Source organism: Salarias fasciatus, chromosome 23, assembly GCF_902148845.1.
Source record: "Salarias fasciatus chromosome 23, fSalaFa1.1, whole genome shotgun sequence".
NCBI classification, from domain to species: domain Eukaryota; kingdom Metazoa; phylum Chordata; class Actinopteri; order Blenniiformes; family Blenniidae; genus Salarias; species Salarias fasciatus.
In genome coordinates this window covers 37,570,284-37,588,377 of record NC_043766.1, presented here as the reverse complement: position 1 = coordinate 37,588,377, position 18,094 = coordinate 37,570,284, and the positions used below count along the sequence as shown (strand labels likewise).

At 49.8% G+C, this 18,094-nt stretch overlaps 1 protein-coding gene and 1 pseudogene across 1 annotated transcript in view; one reads left to right on the top strand and one right to left on the bottom strand.

Moving 5' to 3' along the window:
- Positions 1 to 16,102, bottom strand: part of LOC115382184 (NACHT, LRR and PYD domains-containing protein 12-like) — an 815,989-nt gene extending 799,887 nt beyond the window's left edge. Inside the window, exon 1 of the mRNA XM_030083872.1 lies at positions 15,919 to 16,102. The gene's annotated coding sequence lies outside the window, so the exon portion shown is untranslated. The remainder of the gene's footprint in view (positions 1 to 15,918) is intronic.
- Positions 12,662 to 13,885, top strand: LOC115382219 (uncharacterized; annotated as a pseudogene).
- Positions 16,103 to 18,094: the final 1,992 nt, after the last annotated feature.

The window sequence follows — 18,094 nt, the reverse complement described above, 5'->3', positions numbered from 1 at the left end:
CCTGGGGATGCGGCCAAACATCAGGTGGAAAGGGGCAAAGCCAGTGGTCTCATGCACAGTGGCATTGTAGGCAAACGTCAATGTCTGTATCTGTTGAGGCCATTCCTGCTTAGTCTTCAAGGGGAGTGCACGTAACATACTGCCAAGTGTACGGTTAAACCTTTCCGTGCCCCCATTGCCCATTGGGTGATAGGCAGTTGTGTGGGACTTGGCCACACCAGACAGCTGCAACAGTTCAGACAGTAACTCACTCTCAAAGCTGGGTCCCTGGTCTGAGTGAATGCGCTCTGGGAAACCATACACACAGAAAACACAGTCCCACAGCTTCCTGGCAACCTGCTTAGCGGTCTGGTTTCTGCAGGGAAAGGCATAAGCCATCTTGGTGAAGTGGTCGGTTGCCACCAGAACATCAACAGATCTTTTGTTTTTGTCTTCTGCTGTCCAGAAATCAATGCAGACCAGCTCCATAGGTGCTGTGGTCTTAATGCTTTCCAGTGGGGCTCGTGCTGCAGGCTCTGGAGTCTTGGCGAGCACACACCTCTCACAACAGCGTACATACTCTTTCACATCTCTCTGAATGGTAGGCCAAAAGAAGCGCTGCCTCGCCAGGTGGAGGGTTCTGACCTGACCCTGGTGCCCTGCCAAATCATGAACGCCCTTGAGCGCCATTTCTCTCAAGCTCGCAGGCAACACCAACTGAAGCCTTCTTGTCCTATGCACATGGTCCCGTGATTCTCTGTACAAAACCCCATCCTGGATCTTGAGCCTCTCCCAGTGTTTCAACAGGGCCAGTGCCCCAGCGGTCATCGTGTGTCTGTCCCGCCTGGAAGGACGTCTTTTGTGGGTGATGAACGGCAGAACACAGGAGATGGTGGGATCTTTCAGTTGCTTAGCTTCTAACTCATGCAAGGAGATCGCAGGTAAGGTGTCCTGACCAACTGGCTGCAGCTGCTGAACATGTTGGGCAAGGTGGGCCGCCCTGTGCTTCATGCCACTCTCCCAATCACCATGATATGACAGGATGGCTTTGACTTCTGGAGTGCTGCAAAAGCCCATCATGTCTGGAGCATGTGTGGACTGCTGAACCACCTGAAGACATTGGGCACCAATTCGCAGAGCATCCTGCACCTTGTCAGCCTCCGCACATTCTGCTTCTTTCACCAAGTCAATGTAAGGCTCATGAATGAGACGCATGCCGATGGACGAGGTAAAGGGGACACGACTAAGTGCATCAGCCACGACGTTTTTGGGACCCGGGATGTACTTCAGGTCAAAACTGTATGATGACAGTTTGGCCACCCACCTTTGTTCATAGGCATCAAGCTTCGGCTTGGTCAGTACATGAGTGAGTGGATTATTGTCTGTCCATACTGTGAAATTGTGTCCTTTGAGCCAATGGCTGAACTTCTCCGAGATGCACCACTTCAGAGCCATAAACTCAAGTCGATGTGCTGGATACCGCTGCTGTGACTTGCTGAGGGCTTTACTAGCAAAAGCAATGGGTCGGACTTTGTCCTCCCCAGCAGGCAGCTGGGACAACACAGCACCCAGTCCATCTAAAGACGCATCCACAGACAAGATGAAAGGTCTGGAGAAGTCTGGATGAGCCAAGACAGCACAGTTGATGAGTTCATTTTTGAGTCTGTGAAAGGCCGCTTCACATGCAGGAGTCCAGTCAGTGGCAGTCAACTTTCTGAACATGCCAGCATTTTTACTGGGCCGACCAGGCTTTTTATTTCTCTTCTGGCCAGCCGTCAGCGCAAACAAAGGCTTAGCAATTGCTGAACATCCAGGAATGAAACTCTGGTAGAAGAAGACCATGCCTAAGAAGGACTTGAGCTTCTTCACGGAAGGAGTGCAGCCATCCTCCTCCATCACAGCTTCCTTTGGCATCGCTGCAATCACTTCCACTTTAGCAGGATCCACTGCAACACCACTCTGATCAATGACATGTCCAAGAAATTTGACAGACGTACGCAACAAATGACATTTCTTGGGACTGAGTTTGAGATTGTTGTCTCTCAATCTTTGGAACACAACTCTGAGCCGGCCGAGTGCTTCCTCTTCAGTTGGTGCAAAGACAAGAAGATCATCCAGGTAACAGAGCAAACTGGTAAAGTTGAGATCTCCAAAAATGTTCAACATCATTCGCATGAACGAAGCTGGGCTGTTGCATAACCCTTGTGGCATTCTGTTATACTCATACAGGCCAACAGGTGTTGTGAAGGCAGTGTATTTCTTATCTTCTTCGCACATGGGGATGTTGTAAAACCCAGAGGTCAAATCCATCGTGCTAAAGAAGGCATTACCACCCAGGGCTGCAAGACAATCTGCTTGATGAGGAAGTGGATGGGCGTCTTTCAGAGTCCGTGCATTCAGCCATCTGAAGTCTGTGCAGATTCTCAGGCTGCCATCTTTCTTCCACACCATGACAAGAGGAGAAGCATAATCGCTGATGGACTTGCGAATGATACCTTTCTCCTCCATGTCTGTGAGAACTTGGCGAAGTTTCTGGTAATGAGCAGGTGGTACCCGTCTATATGGCATGCGGAATGGGCGGTCGTCTGTCAGACGAATGCGATGCACATATCTGGTAGCTTCCCCACAGTCAAGCGAGTGTCTCGAGAAAATATCCTCAAACTCTTCAACAAGCTCAGAAAGTTTTCTCTTAGCATGAGAACTGGCATGACACGCCTCAATGTCAAGGTCAGACAGCCCCAGGTTGGAGAGTTTCCGTTTCAAATCAACTGGATCTGCAGATGATGGGCTGGTTTGAGGTCGGTATTTATCATCGAGTTTACATGAGCTTTGCTGGATTGACAAATCCTCCACCGCAATGCAGGGTGAAACATCAGCAATCTTGGCGTTTCGCTTCAAGGTGACTGGTTTGGATGACAGATTGGTAATCTTCATCGGTACCCACCGGTCTCCCCACATGGGTGTGATGAGTCGACCAACCAGAATATCCCTTGGTCTCGACTTGGAGGAGCTCGGTTCCACAATGACTGTGCTGCCTGGGGACACTGGCCCGTTGCCGGGCAACCTGCCCCACACCAAGTGTTCATGCTGGGGGAGCAGCGTGACAGCACTGGGCAGCCTCACGGTGCCTATCATGCTGGGAACTTCACCACCCCTCCATCTTGTTGTGCATGACATCATATCCAAAAAATGCTCATAGTCTGGAGGTGGATGCTTGCAGCCTGTAGACAGAAGCTTCCAGTAGTCATCATTTTCTCTCATAGAGCTCATAAGGTGCTTGACAACATTGGAACCAATGATGAGCTCATCACGCTGGCCTAAAACCACCAAAACTGGTACAATGCATTTTACTCCATAGACCGTTATTGTCAGGTCATAAATACATTTGGGGTGGGACTGCTTTCCCCCACACCCAACCAGTACTATTGTGTCTGCTGACTGTGGTTCCCCTACAAGGGCTCCAGCATCTCTAAGCCGACACTCAGCCTCTTCACTGAGAGTGCAAGCCATAGACCCGGAATCTATCATGCCCTTTAACGTGACCCTGTCATTCACTGAAACCTGCGTGTAGAATAATTCACTGAAAACTGGCACCTCTGTCTGTCCCTGTACCACCACCTTGTAGCCCTCCGGCATGACTGAACATGTGTTGACATAAAGGAGCTCGAGGTCTGACTCATCTCTGCAGAGGGTTGTAAGTCCACCTCCCACACCGCCCCTCTCCAAGTGTGGGTGTACTAGTTTTCCGAGTGTTGGCTGCGGCTGCCTGCAGTTTCACCCCTCGGAGTCTGGCCCTGTTTAGTGCAGTCTTTTTTCCAATGTCCAGGAGCGAAGCAGGACAGACACAGATTCTCCCTTCTGCAGTGCATAAGTGTTGAATGACTGGTGTCACCACAGACACGACAGTTCCGCCCTCGAAGTGGGCCTGAGGCTGGCCGTCGTGATGGCAGAGGCGCAGGAGCTGTAACCTGAATATTCTGGTGAGCCATAATCCGATCCAAAAGGCTGATAAGAGTATGCATGCCATTCACATCAAAATTCTGATTGGGGACCGGAGCCAGCTGGCCACGAACTGGTTCACAAATAGGACCAGTAGCTGGGCGAGATGGTGCTACTGGTGCAGACTCAGAAGTGGACACGTGCTGAAGAGATGTAGGCATCTGGGGAGGAGAAGGAGCAAGAACCGTAGGCGTACCTGGGATAAACTGGGCTGCTGTGGGTGAAAGCTGCGACGTAATGACTGAAGGTGTCATCGGGGCTGGCACTGTTCCAAATGTTGTGAATGCAGGTTGCTGGGAAGTGCATGGTGCAGGGGGGAGTTGTAACATTGAACTGACATGCTTTGGTTCTGACTGCTCCAATCCAGGCACTGCAGCTGTCTGAGTGTGACAGATACCTCGTCTCTGCGAGGCTTGAGTGCGGGACCTGAGCTCACGCTGGAAGCTGTCAATACGATCCTGGACCTCACTTGTGGTCCACTCTTCAGCTGCCTTGAAACTGAGTCTGTTGTAGAGGATAGGGTCTGGACAGTATTTAATGAACATCATAGCCACTTCACGTCCTGGATCTTCAATACTTCGGCCCTGTCTCCGTAAGCACTCATCAGCAATGTCAATGGCATTGTTCAGTCTAATCCAGTACTCCATAACTCCCTCATTTTGCTGTGGCTTGGTGTTGTAAAAGTCGGCCATCGGCATAGATGAGTAAGTCAAATCACTGAAATGTTGTTTCAGAATGTCAAAAATCAGCTCAGGGGTCTGGATGTGGTCAATAGAGTGGTTGTGGCGTAATGTAACCTTGACTACATCTTTTGCTTTTCCCCGTAGCCTAGCCAAAATCTCCTGTGACTGCTGATTTGTAGGGATGTCTCTTTTCAATAGATAGAGCTCCACCATTTCAACCCACTCACGAACAGAACATGTATCGCTGCTGTCACCTTTGAAAACTGGTGGCTCCTTAACATCAGAATGCATGACAAGTTTAAACCCAGATAAATTCAGCTCTGGTTTCTGTTCTGATTTCTGTTCCTCAATAAAAGTCGCAGCTGGAGCGGACTCACAAACATTCATGTCACCCTTCAATTGGTTAACAATAGATTGACCAATCTGATTGGCTAATTCAGAAATTAGAGTGCTTAACTCATCCTGCGGTGATGGCTGATGGGCATTCAACTCACAGGGGGGAACCTGCAGACGTGTGGAACAGAAATCAGGTGATCTCAACCCACCCACCTTAGGTGTCTGAACATCATCCCTGAAAAACCATCCTCTCCCTCTTCCCACATTGCAATATTCCTCCGCATCAGGAGGAATAGACCCACCTGAACCACTCGCTGGATGCATATTGAAATAGCACAGAAATAGCACAAAAATCCGTAACACTCCAAAATCAGAAATAACACAAAACTCCTGTATACTGTACAAAAAAAATCACAACTGAATCAATACCCACAGCAGCTCCCTAACTTCAGCTGAGCAAATTAATCTTAAATGCAACTGTGTAGATATGTACATAAGGTTCCCCAAAAGGCAGAAAACAAACTTGAAAGGGATGCAGGAACTCCTCCGGCGATCGAGCTGGTGTCGATCCTTGTAGAATCCTGAAGGGTCACGGCACCAATGTAACTGGTGTCTGTCGTTCTGCGTTGTGGATTGCAAATACAGACTCCAGGAAACAGGTTTCTTGATCAAAACTTCTTTATCTGTGAATATGGACAGAGTACACGTGAGCTGCTGCACATGAGCTTTTCAGCACGTCTCTTCTCTTTCTCTGATCGTGCATGAGGGCTCTGACCAGATATATATATGAGAAAAAAACAAAACCAAACGAACAAAAACCCCAAACAAAACTCAAAACACATCAATTAAAACAATACATTAAAGAACATAATAAAGAAGAACTACTGTTGTACCTGTGAATATGGACAGAGTACACGTGAGCTGCTGCACATGAGCTTTTCAGCACGTCTCTTCTCTTTCTAATAGATGGGGAAAAAAACAAGCACGTTAAAGGAAGCTAATGCTAACTAGCGCTAGCCTCCAACCCGCAACGTGATCCGAAAATGCACTTCACAGACCGAACCTTAAAAAAACTGAACCGTGATGGGTCCAACATAAAACAGAACCCCCCCAAAATGCCCAACGGAGCACTTAAAACGCAATTAATAACTTAAAAAAAATAAAACTGCGCAGGAGCGGCTGAAGCTGCAGCTTACCTCTGATCGTGCATGAGGGCTCTGACCAGAGTAGGCATGCGCAGGATACGTCACTGCGCCACCCAGTGCACGCACACGCACAAGCACAACAGTCAGAACTCATAAAGCACAATAAATGAAGGATTTTAGTGAAACTCAAATTAATAATATGTTACACACACACCTACAAATAAGGTCCAGGAGTCAAAAAACCGGAGTTGCCCTGTAATTAACATTTTCTTCCTGTCGTTTTTGTTGCAAATTTTTTTTTTTCTTTTCTCCTTCCTTTCCATCTGTTCCTTTCCTTCCTTTTAGTTCTATTCTCTCTTCCCCCTTCCCTTCCCTCTCCTTTCCCTGTCCTCTCCTTTTCCGTCCAAATTTTTCCTCCCTCCTCATTGTGCTTCTCCCCATTTTTGAGGCCGCTAAGAGTGGTACTTGCAGTCATTGGTGAGGTGAGATAAATTACTGAAAGCCAAACCATCAGACATAATGGATAAATGAGTGAATTAACTAATTCTTAAAAAAAAAAAAAAAAAAAAAAAAAGCAAATCAAAATGAAAAGTTTAGCTTGGTTGTGAGTTTTGTATGATATGTCTTGTTGGGTTTGTCTACTACTTCAGTGTGTATATTTTTTTAATAACCCAGGTTTTGTATGATTTTTTGAATATATTCAGACTTTGCTGTTGTTAGTTCCCTGTTCAGACTGTTCCACAGATTCACCCCTTTGACTTAAGTACAATGTCCTTTGGTGTTTGTTATTAAATATTGCAGTGCCTCTTAAATTACATCTGGTCTCCACTCTGGAGGCTCAGAGACTTTAGAAAGAACAGCCATGACTGAGGCCCTGATAAGACCCACCGCTGGAGTGTCGTCTGCAAACTTTATCAGGCTGTTGGAGGAGTGGGTGGAGACACAGTCCATGGTGGAGAGGGGGGAGAGGGGGGAGTGGCTGAGCTCAAGGCTCAAGGTGTGTCAGAGCTGAACTACATTAAACATTAACAAGAAGCCTGAGGCCACCTTCACAAGGGTTTGAGTGTGAGTGTGTGCGCATGTCAGTAAAGATAAAGATTCATCATGATCATACATTCCTGTTAATATTTAATGTTGTTTAACTCTGACACTCCTTCTGAACCAGACCAGCCTCAGCCTGACAAACACACACACACACACTGTAAAATGAATAATGTCCTCATCAGGACCTCCACAGTGACAGTACAGAGAAACACACACATCTGAAGGCTGTTCCTGATGTGTGTCTCCACTAGAACAACAGGTGTCCATAATGTAGGCTGGACAGACACACAGACACACAGCCAGCAGCCACACAGTCAGATCCAGTCCAACACAGCGTTGTGAACAGTGTTGTCACAGATTACTTGAAAAAGTAATCCAATTACTGATTACTGATTACTCATCAAAAAAGTAATCTAGTTACTTTACTGATTACTTCAATATCAAAGTAACTAAGTTACTTTAAAAGTAACTTAGGTACTTCTTACCGATTTCCTCCCTTTGCTGCCTCAACATAACAATGACAACTGGTTGTTTAAATAATACTTCATTGAAAGTGCACAAACCTGAAACATGATCATGTTTTTTGTTTCTGTTTCATCGGCTTTACAATTCAGAAATTGGTGTGTAACAGACAATGTATGAAATGCATACTGATGCATAACACCACATGCATATCAATACAGAAACAGCCAATTATATCACAGGAAAACAAAAAATCCCTTTTGCAATATGTAAACAATAATATCTGCAAAATTCACATCAATAAAAAAACAAGAACAATGTGCAATGTGCTGTCGAATCGCACGATGAAGATAAATGTGCCATTCGGTGCTTCATTCTCGCGGCACTGTGCGGTTACGCTCAAAGATGTCTCCCAGCTGGATGATGCCTCAGTCACGTGTAACATATCATTCAAAGCTTAGACGTAGAACGTCAACAAACTTTATTTAAACTCCTAAAATTAACGACAGGCCCACAAGATGGCGACAAGGGGCAGCACATCTAATTCTGGCTCATGACGCTCTTTCACCACTCCAGATGATTATAAAGTTAGTTTTGGTCAGAGAAGAGCCGGATAGATGGAAAATGACCACAAAACGGTGAGGAAATAAAACATGTTGTGTTTGGTGTGAACAGCTTTGAGATTTGTTGAAGAAGTGTGTGAGAAACATGATCTGAGGTGCTGGCTGTGAAATGTGAAGATCGGTTTTGGGTTTGTTTTGCCGCTGACGGGAGCTGCCCGGCTCAGAGAAGATTCTTCCTGGTGTCTCTTAAAGTAAATGATTTTCTAGTTTCATTTGATATCCAATATGTTGGGGTGGAGCAGACAGATCTTGCGTTCTGTAGCGTTTTGTGTCTGGAGCTGCGGGGGAGGGGGGCGTGTCGAATTGTTGCATCTGGTTCTCTTTCATAGCATTCGTTTCGATGTCTCACTATGGGATACGCCCCCAGCGTATGCCTCAGAAGCATTTATCTCACTACGCCAATCCTGATTGGCTGGTGATCGCGACGCCCACCGAGGGCGGAGCCACCTACCCTTTAAGTAGCCTGCGTCATCTACGCAGCGTCACTCAAGCACCTCTTCTCGCTTCGTGTAGCATATCTCTATCCTCAGTGACAGCTAGCTTAACTGTTCACAGACGGAGCTATCTCTGCTCCATCGCCGAGCGCTAGCTGCCACACTTCGCGACCCTCCAGCCTTCACCATAGCCTGGAGAGTCCTTACCTGACCACACCACGGGACGGTGGACGCGGTTTAGCACACCGGCTAACTCCGTCCTTCTGAATTAGCACACCAGCTAATTTTGCGGCGCCTCAGGTTAGCTTCCAGCTAACCACGATGGACGCCCACGCTTCTCACACCAGAGGAGATGGAGATTCCGGGGCCCGGGCCTGCGCCTGCGGCAATAAGATATCGAGCCGCGACTCACACCAGGTCTGCTCGTTTTGCCTCGGGCTGCAACACGCCCGGCAGGCTATCGAGGCCCCAGGCTCCTGCGAGCATTGCGCCCGCTTCACCGCCAAGAGTCTCCGACGACGCCTAGCACGCCAAGCTAGCTCGTCCGGTCAGGACCCCTTCATTCCTGCGGGTGACATACCTGTCACCAGCGGGGAGAAGAAAGGTGACGATGCGGTTGTCGGCCCGCGCGCTAGCGGCAGCTGGGGCTCCCAGCTGGACCTAGCCGCTCCGACTCCGCTCGCGGAAGACGTTTTGGAGTTGGACTATGAGGATGACTACGAGACAATCTCGGAGCTCCTCATATCCGAGGAGGAGAGTGAGGACGATGTCCTCATTCCCTCCGCTCAGCTTGCCGCTCAGCCCGCCACACCAGGCGCTGAGGCTGTCCTCGGGGACGAGGAGGGGAGCGCGCCCGCTCCCTCCGCTGTCAGCATGGACATGCAGGCCGTGTGTAAACGCGCTGCATCCCGGCTGAACATCCCCTGGCCTGAAGCGATAACGGAGACCACCAGGTCCCGTTATGAAGGGAAGAAATTCCCTCAGGCTGCGAGGACAGCTAAGCAGCTGCTCCCCGTCTTCCCCGAGCTCCTCGACGAGTTGTCCTCCTCATGGAAGGATCACCCGTTCAGCGGCAGAAGCTCCATCCACGGAGCTTCCTCCCTGGATTGCGAGAGCATGGAGAAGCTCGGTATTCTCCGTATGCCCCCCATGGAGCCGCTAGTCGCTGCACATTTGCACCCGCGGCTAGCCGCTTCATCCAGGGATCCCACGCTGCCCTCCAAAGCGGACCGCGTCCAGTCCGTCATGACTGACCGGGCTTACAGGGCAGCAGCACTGGCTGTCAGGGCGCTTAATGTCTCCTCCATGCTCCCCGCTTACCAAGCGGAGCTGTTTGAGGACATGGCGACCAAACCTGACCCAGCGGTGTGGGACGAGATTACCGTGATAACGGACATCTGCCTCCGCGTGCAGCGCTGTGCGGTCCAGGCCACGGGTAAGTCTCTGGGGACGATGGTGTTACAGGAGCGAGCCAGATGGCTCAACCTGTCTAACCTATCGGACAGAGAGAAGGAGGACATGTTGGACATGCCGATCACACCAGACGGCATTTTTGGCTCCGCTCTCGCCTCAATGCAGCAGCGCTGCGAGGCGAAGAAAAGGGAGGATGAAGCTCTCCAGCTCTGCCTCCCGCGCAAAGCCGAGCGTCCACCTGCCCCAGCCCCGCGGCAGAGCGCCGCGCAGGCTACGGCACGTCCTTCTTTCCCTCAGTTTAAAATCCCCACACGGCCGAAAGCCCGTCCTGCCCCTGCTGGTCCACCCAGACAGGAGGTGAGGTCCGGCTGGCCCAGAAAGGCCACTGCAGCGACAGCAGCTCTGCCGTCACAGAACGAGCAGACTGCCGGTCCGCAGGCCAGGAAGAAGAAGAAGCCGACCTGATGGTCTCCTTCCTCAGACGGGTGCCGGGGCTGCACGTTCAGCAGCCCCACCTGTCTTTCTTCCTCAGCGTGCTTGGTTCGATTTCCGGAGCCCACGAGTCCCCGCTACTGCGTGCGCTCCCCGAAGTCACACAAGCACACTTCACTGTTCTTGTTTAATAAAAAGTGTCCCACTGCCGCATCCAGACCGCAGGTCGAGGGCGCAGTCACAATTAACAAACAAGAACATAAACAGTTCGGTGTCGCTCCCGGTTCCGGAGCGGGTGACGTCCCGTCTCCGGTCCCGGAGCTGCACCGGACCTGTCAATGCACTAACACCCGGCGCATGCGCAGTGGCGCACGCCGGTTGCAACCGCATCTTGTCACTAGGGGGCGCCATAACACCGTTTATGGAGTCTCCAGTGACAGGCGGTCTGACAGACGCTGTCTCATCACTCTGCCTGAGGACAGAGAGATGGGCCGCGCTCCCCAGCTCAGCCTGGGTCCTGAGAACGATATCGCGGGGTTACAGGCTTCAGTTTGCAGCCGTTCCCCCTCGTTTCTCTGGTATAGTGCATTCTCAGGCGCGCGGAGAGTCAGCTCGTGTTCTCCAGGAGGAAATTCACTCGCTATTGGAAAAGAGAGCAATATGCGTGGTGCCTCCCGGACAATGTCAGAGCGGCTTTTATTCCAGGTATTTCCTGGTCCCCAAACGAGGAGGGACCGGGATTCGCCCAATCCTGGATCTCCGGGCTCTGAACAAATACCTCAGAACATACCAGTTCAGGATGCTTACACACGCATCCCTGCTGCGTATGGTGCGTCGGAACGACTGGTTCACGTCAGTCGACCTCAAAGACGCATATTTCCACATTCCGATATATCCTCCTCACAGGAAATATCTGAGGTTTGCTTTTCAGGGTGTTTGTTACGAGTACAGAGTGCTGCCCTTCGGGTTATCTCTGAGCCCAAGGGTGTTTGTGCGTTGTACGGAAGCGGCCATTGCCCCGCTGCGGCGACAGGGCATCAGGCTGGCCACGTACTTGGACGATTGGCTCCTCCTGGCACGGTCCAGAGAGGACGCCATCGCGCAAACGCACATCCTCATAAAACACCTGATCGACCTGGGTTTTATGATAAACTCGGAAAAGAGTGTATTATCTCCAGTGCAGAAAATAATCTTCCTGGGGTTATCACTCGACTCGGTGTCCTTCACGGCCCGTCCGTCAGCGGCGAGGGTGAACGTTTTCAGAGCCTGCCTCTCGCGTTTCACCCTGCGCAATCTGGTCCCCTTCAGATTATGCCTCCGACTACTGGGCCTGATGGCTTCGGCCATCCTTGTAGTCCGGCTCGGCCGTCTGTACATGAGGGATTTTCAGCTGTGGGTGCGTTCCCTCAGGCTGAATCCCGTGCGTCATGGTGCACGGAGGGTGACGGTCAGTGCGCAATGCGTAATGGCACTGCGTCGCTGGCGCCACCCGGCTTGTCTGGTGACAGGGGTGCCTATGGGCCCCGTCCTGTCCCGGAAAGTGATCACCACAGACGCGAGCATGTCGGGCTGGGGTGGTATATGCGAGGACCATTACGTGAGGGGCGTCTGGAGCGAGGATCTCCAGCGCGCTCACATAAACTACCTCGAGCTCTTGGCGGTGTTTCTCACGCTGAGACGCTTTCTCCCGCTTCTCAGGGGACATCATGTCCTGGTGAGAACGGACAATACGACGACGGTGGCATATATCAACCGTCACGGAGGTCTGCGCTCCCGGCAATTACACATGCTGGCACGCAGACTGATCCTGTGGAGCAGCGTCCGCCTCCAGTCTCTGAGAGCCACCCATGTCCCGGGGGCTCTGAACCGGGGGGCGGACCTGTTGTCCAGGGGTGCGCCGCTCTACGGGGAATGGATGTTACATCCAGCCCTCGTGGAGCAGGTGTGGGCCCGCTTTGGCAGAGCCACTGTGGATCTGTTCGCGTCGAGAGAGAACGCGCAATGTCCGCTGTTTTTCTCAATACGCGATCCAGGTGCGCCGCTCGGCGTGGACGCGCTCGCGCACGTCTGGCCGTCGGTCCTCCTGTATGCTTTTCCCCCGTTGGCTTTGATTCCCCCGACTCTGGACAGAGTCAGGGAGCATCGCCACACGCTGGTTCTGATAGCTCCGCAGTGGCCGGCCATGCACTGGCTAGCGGAGGTTTATCAGCTCCTGTCGGGGCAGCCATGGCAGCTTCCCCTCCGCAGGGACATGCTGTCACAGGCAGGGGGAGCAGTTTTTCACCCACATCCGGAGCGCCTGGCTCTTTGGGCCTGGCCCCTGAGTGGTGTAATTTAAATACTGCTGGACTCCCTCAGAATGTGATTGACACTATTCAGAGCGCTAGAGCAGCCTCCACTAGGTCTCTTTATGACTGTAAGTGGAGGGTGTTTGAGGAGTGGTGTCAGAAAAAAGGACACATCTCCTTTCAGTGCACTGTTGGTGTTATTTTGTCATTCTTGCAGGACTTGATTGACAAACGTAAAGCCTTCTCCACAATAAAGGTGTATCTGGCTGCAATTGCCGCGTGCCATGTGGGGTTTGGTGGAAAAACGGTCAGCCAGCATCCTTTGGTCTGCCGTTTCATGAAAGGGGCACGCAGGCTGCTTCCTGTTTGCAGGCCGCTGGCGCCCCCATGGGACTTGGCGGTGGTTTTAAATGGGCTCTCCAGAGCTCCGTTTGAACCACTGGAGGAGGTGAGCTTGAAGCATCTGTCTCTGAAGACAGCGCTGCTTCTAGCTTTGGCCTCTGCCAAGCGTGTTAGTGACATTCATGCACTCTCAGTGCACTCCTCGTGCACTCAGTTTGCCCCTGGGAATGCCAGGGTGTCACTGAAGCCCCACCTGGCCTTCGTGCCCAAGGTGGTGGGCTCATGCTCTCCTATTGTTCTTACAGCATTTTCTCCACCGCCATTTTCTTCTCCGGAAGAACGGCGGCTGCACATGCTGTGTCCAGTCCGTGCCTTGCGGATTGGTTTCGGGAAGGTGACCAGCTCTTTGTGTCCTGGGCTCGCCCCTGCAGGGGCAGACCCATCACGAAGCAGCGACTCTCCCACTGGATTGTGGGAGCGATCGCCCTGGCCTACACGTGTCAAGGTCTTCAGGCCCCTGTGGGCCTGCGGGCCCATTCTACACGTGGCCTGGCTGCATCCTGGGCCCTGTGTAAAGGGTTGTCAATTCAGGAGATTTGTGCAGCAGCGAGCTGGTCTTCACCACTCACCTTCGTCCGCTTTTATAAGCTGGACATCCCTGCTCTGAGCCTGGCTCATGCAGTACTGACTGCAGGGCTCTCTTAGGGCAGGGGGGAGGGCCTTTCCTGAGAGCTGGTGGTCAATCGAGATAAGCATGTCTGGCAATACGGGAGTTTCCATATCCCATAGTGAGACATCGAAACGAATGCTATGAAAGAGAACTTTAGGTTACTTAACGTAACCCCGGTTCTCAGAGTAGCATGAGTGAGATGTCTCACCAGACAGCCCTTCTTGCTGGGCGAAGCGAGAAGAGGTGCTTATTTTGAGTGACGCTGCGTAGATGACGCAGGCTACTTAAAGGGTAGGTGGCTCCACCCTCGGTGGGCGTCGCGATCACCAGCCAATCAGGATTGGCGTAGTGAGATAAATGCTTCTGAGGCATACGCTGGGGGCGTATCCCATAGTGAGACATCTCACTCATGCTACTCTGAGAACCGGGGTTACGTTAAGTAACCTAAAGATTTTAAAGTTGTTCTAAAACAAACATTCGGTGTCAAAGTGCAGCTGCAGCATTCAGGGAGTGAGATTAAGGCTTCTTGTTTGAGACACAGTTGAAAGAAAAAGTCCACGCAGCACTTTAGTCTCTTTTTACACCTGGTGGGGCCGAACGCATTAAATAAATGAAGTAAATTAAATCATAGTCGTGAATACGTGACCCGGCGTTCTGTCCTCCTCTGGGAAAACGTGACATGCGGCGTCACTCCCAAATGCAGGAGAAACATTTTCTCTTAGAAATTCACTTATATTATAAGGCAGTAACGCACAGTCACTTAGGAAACTAACTTTAATCAGATTACTGGTTTGAAAAGATGAACGCGTTAGATTGCTCGTTACTGACAGAAAGTAATCAGATTAAAGTAACGCGTTAATTAGTAGCGCGTTAGTGACAACACTGTCGGTAACACAGGAGGGCTTGTGAGGGGGAGAGACCTGTTTCCTCTCTCACTATTTCCTGTTTGCTGTTCAAACTCAATGTAGAACCGCCCAGCTCCATAAAATCATCTCAGTCCCTGCAGAGTTATTTTAAAATCATTAAACTGTTGTGTGAGGACTGATAAACACCACATGAACACACACCTGCACCAAACAAAGGAAACAGTATGTGTCTTTTCCTTGCTCTCTCTCTCTCTCTCTCTCTCTCTCTCTCTCTCTCTCTCTCTCTCTCTCTCTCTCTCTCTCTCTCTCTCGTTTCCTGCTGTTCATCTTGAATTGTTGTTTCTCTGTCAAAATCGTGTTGAATTTAGTCGATATAAATAAAGTTCAATTAGGACTCATGGGTCCTGCTATTGTGTGTGTGTGTGTGTGTGTGTGTGTGTGTGTGTGTGTGTGTGTGTGTGTGTACCTGCTGTCCTCAGACTCTTCTCCAGAAGCTGCTCTTTGCTGGTCTCGTCCTTCAGTCTGTCTCCTTTCTAACGTCCAGCTCTGACAAACCTGTGGTGGAAATATGAGGAAATGGGTTCTTCCTCTTTCAGAGAAATCACGTGTCCTGCAGAGTGGAGGAGGAGGAGAGCTGACAGAGGAAACAGGAAGTGTGTGTGGTCTACATGTTGACACCTGCATATGTCAAGAGTGAGACGTCCTCATGTTCCAGCATGCTGCACTCCTGAGTTCTCACTCTGTTAAATACATGGTTTGATTCATTTCTACAGAAAGTCTCCTCTGAGTCTGGTTCTGCATGGTTCTTCCTGTTAAAGGAGGAGTTGTCCTCTCCTCTATCTCCTGCTGCCAGTCCTTCTGTCTGTCTCTGCCTGATATGAGGACACCATCTCCCCCTGATAACTCACAGAGTTGAAATGTGACTATTTCCTGTTTGCTGTTCAAACTCAATGTACAACCACTCAGCTCCATAAAAACATCCCAGCCTCTGTAGAAACTTGGTTTAAAATCATAAAACTACTGTGTGAGGACTGGAGAACATGACATGAACACACAACTGCACCTCGTGTGTGTCTGAGGTCAATGAGGTGTCCATAATGTAGGCTGGACAGACACACAGACACACAGCCAGCAGCCACACAGTCAGATCCAGTCCAACACAGCGTTGTGAAAGCTTTGTTGTAGCTGACAGAGATTCTCACCTCATCAACTCTCTTCACATCTTCTTCAGACTCTTCTGGAGAGAAGAAGCTGCTTCAGTCCGTCTCCGTCTTCATTCTGTCTCCGTTCTTCACATTCTGCTCTTACAAACACGCAGCGGAAAGTTTTTCTGGTCTTTCAGGGAAATCACGTGTTCTGCAGAGGGAGGAGGGAGGACAGCAGAGAGGAAACAGGAAGGGTGGGGGGGGGGGGGGGGAGTTCCTGTTAGAGTGAGCTCTGAGATCACTGGACTCCCAATAAGAACTCTTTCATCAGCAAACTGAATCCTGCAGGACCCCCCCCCCCCCCCCCCCCCCCCTCCATGCTGCATTCCACTGTCTCCCTTCAGGGTGTGTGTGTGTGTGTGTGTGTGTGTGTGTGTGTGTGTGTGTGTGTGTGTGTGTGTGTCAGAGCTGGCTCTCCACTGAGGTCAGCTCCCTCCTAAACAAACACCCGCCCCCCCTCTAAATCAAACAGAAGCTCAGAGAGAAAACAGATTCCCTTCCAGCTGAATCCAGACTAGATTCCCTACAATCAGTGGAAAATCCTCTGGAAAAGACTCAGATGAGAGGTTCCATCTCTTCCTCTCCTGTGTGAGGGCCACAGAGCCCCCCCCCATGTTCCGGGGCTCCCGTCCTGTGTGTCCAGCAGCAGGTGAGCTGTCCTGTTTCATCCAGGAGAATCAGTCATGAGACGTCAGCTGTGTTGGTTCAGCAGCCTCCCAGTCCTGCTGCTGCTGGAGCTCACCTGGGTAGACACGCCCCCTGGTGGAAGAACGTAGGAACTGCACCTGTCACGCTGTTAACATTAAATGTGTCCTTTTTCTCCTCCTGAAGAAAAACTGAACTGAGGGAATAACTAACTGTTCCAAGAGGAGATTCATCCGTTCATTCCTTATGCAAGCCAGAAACAATAAAGGTCCAATAGATTAGTACATAAGTACCAGTATATACTAGAGTATAAGAGTACAAAAAAATATGTATATGAACAAAAAATGAATGAAAACATGAGGAAACCCAAGAGGAAACACACACACACACACACGTTTGTGTGTTCAGTACAGTTGTGTGTTCATGTGGTGTTCTTCACTACTCAAAATAGTTTTATAATTTCAACATAATTTCTACAGAGGTTGAGATGTTTTTTATGGAGGTGGTGGTGGGGGGGGTTACATTGTGTTTGAACAGCTAACAGGAAATAGTCACAGGACAGCATTGTTACACAGTGCTTGTCTTGCCCTTTCTGGAGATATTTCATTTGTGACCCTCTGAGCTATCTAGAGCACAGGCCCACCCAAAATATTAATTTAAATTTCAGGTCTGCACAATAATCGCCAAATGTATGCATATTAGAAGCAACCATAACTTCCCGGAAAAAAGTCAGATTTTGATAAAAGCAGCATTGTTGCACAGTGCTTGTCTTTTCCTGTCAGAAGATATCTCATTTGTGACCTTTTCAGCTGTCTGGAGCACAGGCCGACCGAAAATATTAAGCAGAATTTAAGGTCTGCACAATAATCGCTAAATGTATGCATATTAGAAGCAACCATAAGTTCCCGGAAAAAAGTCAGATTTTGATAAAAGCAGCATTGTTGCACAGTGCTTGTGTTTTCCTGTCTGGAGATATCTCATTTGTGACCCTCTCAGCTGTCTGGAGCACAGGCCTACCAACAATATTAAGTAGAATTTCAGGTCTGCACAATAATCGATAAATGTATGCATCTTAGAAGCAACCATAACTTCCCCAAAACAGCTGAGATTTTGATAAAAGCAGCATTGTTACACAATCCTTGTCTTGCCCTTTCTGAAGATATCTCATTTGTGACCCTCTCAGCTGTCTGGAGCACAGGCCCACCCAAAATATTAATGTCAATTTCAGGTCTGCACAACAATCGCTAAATGTGTGCATATTAGAAGCAACCATAACTTCCCCAAAAAAGGTTAGATTTTGATGAAACCAGCATTGTTGCACAGCGCTTTTCTTGGCCTTTCTGGAGATATCTCATTTGTGATCCTCTGAGCTGTCTGGAGCACAGGCCCACGCAAAATATTAAGGAGAATTTCAGGTCTGCACAATAATCGCTAAATGTATACATATTAGACGCAACCATAACTTCCCCGAAACACCTCAGATTTTGATGAAACCAGCATTGTTGCACAGTGCTTGTCTTGGCCATTC